The sequence below is a fragment of the Nicotiana tabacum genome, chromosome 6, assembly GCF_000715075.1.
Source record: "Nicotiana tabacum cultivar K326 chromosome 6, ASM71507v2, whole genome shotgun sequence".
NCBI classification, from domain to species: Eukaryota; Viridiplantae; Streptophyta; class Magnoliopsida; order Solanales; family Solanaceae; genus Nicotiana; species Nicotiana tabacum.
In genome coordinates, this window is record NC_134085.1 from 159,062,399 (window position 1) to 159,070,108 (window position 7,710).

At 35.2% G+C, this 7,710-nt stretch overlaps 1 long non-coding RNA gene across 1 annotated transcript; it reads right to left on the reverse strand.

Annotated features, from left to right (window-relative positions):
- Positions 1–2,448: 2,448 nt before the first annotated feature.
- Positions 2,449–6,738, reverse strand: LOC142181973 (uncharacterized). The gene is made up of 2 exons (XR_012710876.1): positions 6,175–6,738; positions 2,449–2,719 (listed from the first exon to the last, which is right to left on the reverse strand). It is a non-coding gene; the product is annotated as an uncharacterized LOC142181973 (long non-coding RNA).
- Positions 6,739–7,710: the final 972 nt, after the last annotated feature.

Genomic DNA, 7,710 nt, shown 5'->3' on the forward strand with positions numbered 1-7,710 from the left:
ATGAAGATTTTAAGGTTGTGAGGGTCAACCGACCAAAACTCTAAAGGATGATCAAAAGTGGCTGTTTATGCAAAGTTAGCCTTCCGGCGTCCCTTTCGGGAACATTCGGCTATTCTTGCAAAAAATGGCATTACCCGACTTATTTATGTTGATAATAAAAATTTGACATTTTTTGGCTATTTTTGAAAAAGATGGAGGTTGAACCAGATGAGGGTTGCCTACGTATCTCACACCCTGTGAGAATTAAACCGGCGTAGTTCGGGCCGATAAAACAAACTTCTTTTGAAAAAAAAACTCCACTTTATTGGCAAATAAAACTATTTTTCTCTTTTTGGCTTTTCTTTCCATTTTCTCAAAAATTCGGCAGAGTTTCGACACCATTTTCAAAACAAGTGATTAACCCTCGTGCCTATATTTCTCTTTCCTCAAAATATTCAAAAGTCAGTCAACACACAAGTCCGAATCAAATAAATGCGCAAATAGCAGCAAGTAAGATGCATCAGGATGGTCATTTTCATTTTTTGGTACACCTGTCCTAGACAGACCCAACCCCTGTGTTGAGCCTCCAAAGTCAAATGCACGTGATGCAAACAAACGTTCCTACTAGGGATCCGGCATGAAACTGAGTTATTCTAGGTTCATAACCTGGGTATTTGTTCTAGACTGTGTACCCGAGCGGACAACTCGAGTCGAGGAGGGGGCTACGTACCGGGAACCAAAAGGCCATCTGGCTTAGTAACTTGTCCGGCCTCTTTCTTATTTCATGTATTGACACTAACATAATAGGGAGTCTCGACCAGCAAGCACATCCCCGGAGGTAAGAAGAGAAAAGTTTTGGCACAGTTTATATACAGTTCAGATAATATCAAAGCGGTAAAAGCAACATTTAGCACATTAGGCCCAAACATGTAAAAAACAGATAATAACTGAATATAACAATTTATCCAAGCTCGAATTTTGAACCCGGAACCAGAGATTCTGGGTCCTATAATCCCCAGCAGAGTCGCCAGAGCTGTCACACCTCCTTTTGGCCTGCGTCACCGCAAAGGATGCAGAGGGGAGTTTTTCCAATTAAAGGACAATCAAAATGGGATTATTATTAAAGAATCAGAGTCGCCACTTGGGAGATTTATGGTGTCCCAAGTAACCGGTTTTTATCCCGAACCGAGGAAAAGAATGACTTTGTTTAACAATCCCGAACCAGAAATCCGAGTAAGGAATTCTGTTAACCCGGGAGAAGGTGTTAGGCATTCCCGAGTTCCGTAGTTCTAGTACGGTCGCTCAACTGTTATATTCGGCTTATTTATCTTTTTAACAATTAAGAACTTATATACAAATTTTAACTTTGAACCGCTTTTATCAATTTTATTATTATTGTTATTATTTTACGGAGAATTGCAACGTTGTGGAAATGCATCTCGAACCACATCACAACCAGTGTACACGTGGTCATCGACACATTTTGACTCTGTCGAGATTTGGATTTGGGTTGCATAAATGCACACCCGAGTTTAGGAAGGTAAGATTAATTAAGGCGCATCCTAAAGAGACTATCGTATCGTTATTTTTGGGAAGAGGCCGTGAAAATTCACTAGACGGCCAACTCCAAAGTCCATCCGGTTATTGGGTCCTTTTATTGAGGGCCCCGCAATTTGTGATTTACTGTGGCGAGGAACACCTCCTTTATTTTAAGGACAATCCTAAAGTGACTGCATTTTCTATTTTTAGTTTGTCTCTAAAATAAAAGAAGAAAAATCCTAGTTAATTACATGCTTGAAAAGGCCATCACTTACTTATCGGATTAAAGCAAAATGCAACCAGAAAATTGCAATCAAACTTGCGTAAAAGGAGATTATTTCATACCCTATTCTATAAGCCAATACTACTGAAATTGAAATTATAAATAAAGACGGAATTGACAAACAATATATTTTCAAAAAAAACTAATCATCCTATAACTAATTTAAACCCACCTTGTTAGATGAAATGAACCGATGGAACTAATTGTTTTCAAATACTTGAAACTAAACCAACTTTAATTACTAATGATTACGAAAGTTTGCTTAAGCTTGATCATTAATTAAAATAATCTATGGGATTAGTGTTCTTAGACTTACTATATTGAATCACGCTTCAAATATATTAAGCCTACGGATTATACGAAATTACTAACCAATTATATTTGCCTAATACTTATGGATCTTTATTACTAACAAGATTCAAAAAATCACAAACTTCAAGTTACTTCTATACCTATATTCGCGAGTTCAAAGCTAGATTTTACCAACCAATTAAATCGATTCACCACATTAACTAAGTACCAATTTAGAGTTGGATGTGATTCCGAAGTTACATTATTTTAAACATATGAATTAACAAAACTGAAACTGATAACTATGCAATTCCTACGGAAATACGGCCAATAGTTCAACAATCTAACAATTCTGCTCAAATTAAACAGGCATACTGTATTGACATATATTCACGTCATTTTAAGGATCTTAGGTCTGTAATCTAACGTTATGCCCTATCTAGCTGCTAATCAACGATCTTATAAGAATAGTCTTAATACAACATGCCTCTACCCTTCATATAACTGGAAACACATAACTAATATCTAACTAAAATACAATTATTCTATAATTAAATACAGAAATCTTCTGTCCATTTTATTTCAATCTTTAATAATCAAACGTCGAGGTGATTCAAAGTAATGTACCTGATAATAGAATAGAAGAAGAAGGTGAAGATTAGTAGATCAGTAGCAAACAACAGCAACAGCAACAATAACCAACAGGCAACTTAAAACTAATGGAACAAAATCCGGCAAATAGCAGTCCAGAAAATCAATGGAGAAAAACCCAGAAAGAGCAATGAAACAGTAACAGATGTCCAATAGCACACTTCGGGAAATTACTACTTGATCAACAACAATGCCAAACAATTATTGGTATTGACAACACGAGAAGAAGGAGGAGAGAGTCAGCAGCAACAGTAGTAGCAAACAGAAATGGTAACCAACAGTGCAGCCACAAATAGCCAGCAACTATATACTTCCCCAAGTATAGAGCAGAAGTAAAAGGAAGACAGTTCTGGCTAATCTCAGATCCTAAACCAGCCAAATAATGAAAATAGCTATAGAATTCAGAATTTTCCAGCTTTTAGAATTCAACTTTTTTTTCAGTTGAGTATTCAAGTTTTTTTTCCTCCTCTTTAGTTCTGAATTTTTTTTTCTTTTTTCCAAATTCAGTCCTCAATCTCCTTTTTATACAAATCTGCCCCCCCCCCCCTTCAAATATACTGCCCGACCCCTTTTCCTTATTCAAATCAGAATTTTCCACTAAAAATCTGATTTTTTTTGCTTTAAATCCCACTAAGGAAGTTTTTCCTTATTTTCAGCCCCATTCCCTTTTGTTCCCCATTAGTGTATTAATTAATGCCCCACTAACAAAGCACTAACACTAAAATATAAACCTAACTGTTTCATTCCTAAACCAACCCTGAAAACCCCTTAATATTACTACCTCCTAATACAACTATTCAACTGTATTAAAATCTTAAATCTGAAATCTGTTTAACTAACAATTAACCAAAACTGATTTGATTACAGCTATAACCAATTCAGCTAGTACTTTAAGGCAGAAAATACATCAAATATAAAGATTCCAGGGATTCAGAACAATGCTCATAATCAAAACAGAATCTGAATTAATCGGATAACTAACAAATTGAAAACTATAAACAACAGAATGTCGAATGATTCAAACTATACGAACGACCTAATCAACGAAGCTTAATTAACCGATTATATATTACAATTGACACTGAACAAATCAGCAACAAAGCAATAGGCAATCAGTGTTATTGACAGAATCATACACTAACAGGAAACTAATTAATCGAGGTAACTTATTAATCGATTACACAATTTATAACACATAATAATTACAACAAACATAAACAAATGACAGAATCAGACCAAATAAAAGGTCCACTGAAGATGAACAGAATCAATTGACAAAAAGAATTTTAAAACAATAAAACTAAACTAACAAATAAACAGATACATAGATAAAAAAACATGAACACAGACAAATGAAAGAAGAAAAATACCTCAGAATACCAGAACTATACGGACACAGGCTCGAAACTCGGACTCAGACACTTTGAGGTCGAACAGACCTTAGTCGAAGTGTTCTCAACTGAGAACACTTCGATTAAGGTCGATTAGACCCCAAATCCTCACTTAATTTGGATGGATTCCATGATTTGGAATTTCTAGGGTTCCTGGTTTTCGATTTAAGGTTCGAACATTTCTAGACAGATTTGAACGGAACCAAAGTCATTTATGGTATGAGGGAGGTCTAGGGGTTGCCTGGTATGAATTTGGGATTGGTTGGTGTAGGTTTCCGTTTGGCTCGAATCTTCAAATGAAGATTCGAGAAGATGGGGGAAGATTCGAACCAAACGAGTAACATATTTGGAATGGGGGTGGTCAGATGATCTTATGGTATTAAGGTGGTGGCCGGCAGCGTTATTGCCGCCGGGTTTCAGGCGAAGGGGAGCTAGGGCGGCTAGGGTTTGGGGGGGCTTCGTCTCTGAGACGATGATGAACAGGGCAATGGGGGGTGTTTGGTTTGGGGCGTGGGGTGAGAATTGGGGCTTATATACAAAGGGGAGGGATGGATCCTGGCCGTTGGATCAGGTGAGATTGATGGCCAGGATCTCTTCACTTAAGGGAACGGTGTCGTTTTGTTTAAACAGAGGGGTTTGGGTCGGTCTCAGACGGGAGTGAGTCGGGTCATGAGGGAAGGCCTGGGAGCCGTTAGATCAAAAGCAATGAACGGTCCCGATTAAATACAATCACATGGCGTCGTTTGGTTTAATAAAAGAACTGAACTAGACGATTAGATCTATTTGATCAATGATCCAGATGGAAAATGCCAATACAACGTCGTTTGGTTGTCTTTTGAGATTAACTGGACGGGCACCATCAAAACGACGTAGCTCTTGCCCTAGACTACGTCGTTTGATGATCTTTTGGGTTGACAGACCTGGGCCGGGTGGGCGTGTGACTTTTGGGCCTGAACTCTCTTTTTAAAACTGGCCCAGTCCGAATTTACTTCATTTTTTTGAACTCTTTTCCTTTTCCTTCTTTAATTTAATTTAAAAATAATTCCTAATTAAATTGTAAAATCAAAAATAAAACTACACAAATATTAATTAACAACTTACAACAATTAACACGCAGATTAAAATCTTAAAATAAAATCACAGAATGACAACAAATAGAATAAAACGCATATTTTTATGATTTTCCTTTTAGAGCCAATTAATGGTTTAATTAATTCTTAAATGCATAATTAAATCCTAGATATGCAGCATGTATTTTTTTGTATTTTTTAATTAACTACAACAAAGTAAATATTTAAGGACAAAAACACAAACAATTATCCAAAAATAGCACGCAAATCCTAAAAATTGCTCACCAAGAGAATTTTGTTTTATTTTTTTGATTTCTTTTGGAGTAGTTTTTCGTGAAGCAAAAATCACGTGCTCACAATGATGATTATGTAAAAACTATATCATTGTAAGGATAAAATGCTAAACATCACACTCCGCACATGAAATCCATTTAATCTAAATTAACGAATCGAGGAACTAGATCTTGATATTTTGACGGCCAACACCATGGACTAAAACAGAGATATTCAAATCCTTTCAAATAGCAAAATAACTTCAAGTTTTTAGGTTCTATTCTAGCATCTCTAATAGTAGAAGATCAATTACGTGCCGATTTTAACACATAATCAAGAAAATCTGACAAAGTACACTAATTCGAAGTTCGAACTCAAATAGGTGAAATTTTGGCTTATCTTAGGAATCCTGAAAGATGACAAGCATAACCAATTCAAACCATACTATAGAGGCACAAACAAATCTTTATCAACAAGCGAATTAGGACAATCTCGAGCGACGAATCAGTTAAAATTCAAGCAAGAAGACTAATCGAACACACCACATATTCGTGTGTGACTCGACGCAATCAATATTTCCAAGAAAACATATTCAAACCCATAAGCACTTAAACATAAAAGTGAAACATAATCCAAGTAACAGAAGAAAAATTAAATCTAATAAAAATCGAATGAAATAGGGAAGATAGAAATGAACCTGTTAAACTGAAATTCTTTTAATCAATAGTGAAAAAAAATTCAGCAAACATACACTCCTTCGATCCCAAAAATCAGACGAGAAACAACGTCAAAATTGAACAATGGAGCCCCGACCAAGACCACGAACTGACCTCGGACGGCTGCTTCAACCCGAACCCAAAATGACCTCAATCAAACTCCATTTCTGAAAAGACGCGATTGAAATCGAGAAGAAGAAACATGTTTTCTTGTTTGGATTTGAGAACAAACGGAATTAAAAGGAAACTGAAAATTTTATATGATTTGGGGAAGTAGGGGCAGCTGGTTTTGTTCTTTAGATTATGAGGAGTGTGAGCAGCTACGACTGCTTGTTGTTGGGGTGGAGTTTTTCTTGGGTTTGTGGCTGGTGAGAGGCGGAATGATAGGGTGGTCGAGGTCTAGCGGCTATGGTGGCGTGGCTGGAGATAAGCTGGCCGACGGCGGCAGTGAGGTGAAGAAGATGATACAATCACTGGTGTTCTTCAGTGTGTTTGGTTCTAAGGTCTTGGAGATTAGAGGTAGGGGCGCCGATCTGCTTCCTCTCTCTCTTTTTTACCCTAAGTGAAAAAGATGATAAATTAAAGGGGAAAATATCTTAGGTCTTAGGGTTAGGTTAGTGGGCCAATTGGGCCAAAAAGATTGGACTTGGTGAATTAGGTTATAAATTTTGCTTTTAATTCTATAATTCTTGCGATTTGGCTAGAAATATTAATTTTTTTTCTAAAATAATACCATAAAAATCTAAAATTAATACTAATTAACTAAAACAACTATATTATGTCATGAAACTATTTTTGATATTTTCAAGGATTATACTAAAAATAAAAATAGGTTAAAAATAATATTTTTCTAAAAATACCTAATACCTTAATTAAATAGAGAAAATAAAACTATGTTTTGTATTTTTCAATTTTGTGATAAAAATAAAGTCAAAGAATCAAAACTAGTTAAAATAACGATATTAGACCTAAACTAAATATTTAAACGCTAAAAATAATAAAATTTCGGGAAGAGTCAAATTACATATCTACATTTAAATTTACAATTGTGAAAATTATAGAGATAGTAGAATATTAGTAAAATGCTGTTAAATATTTTTGAAGGTTCTAACATGAAAATAGTGTTAATTTAGACCGAAGGAGTACTTTATGCTGGTTATTTTCTGCAATAGCCACAATGATCTTTTCATTCTATTAGAAAAAAAGAATTTTTTTATACTCTTCTAAATCTTACTAGAGGAGGGATGGCCCAACACTTAATTACAAAAATAATTTTCTTAACAACTTGTTGTTGTTACTTGTATTGTATCGTATTGTTTGCTTTGGCTATTACTTAAATTTTTTTGTATCGTATCGTTAAAATCATCGTTACGTAACGACGAAATATGTCACTTTATGTAACGATCGATCTGGTGTAGTTGCGTTGTTATCTTATCTTTTTCTCTCATCTTACCCTTCGTTATTATTAAATAATTTTATTTTATCATTTACCCTACCTTTTTATATAATAAATTTAC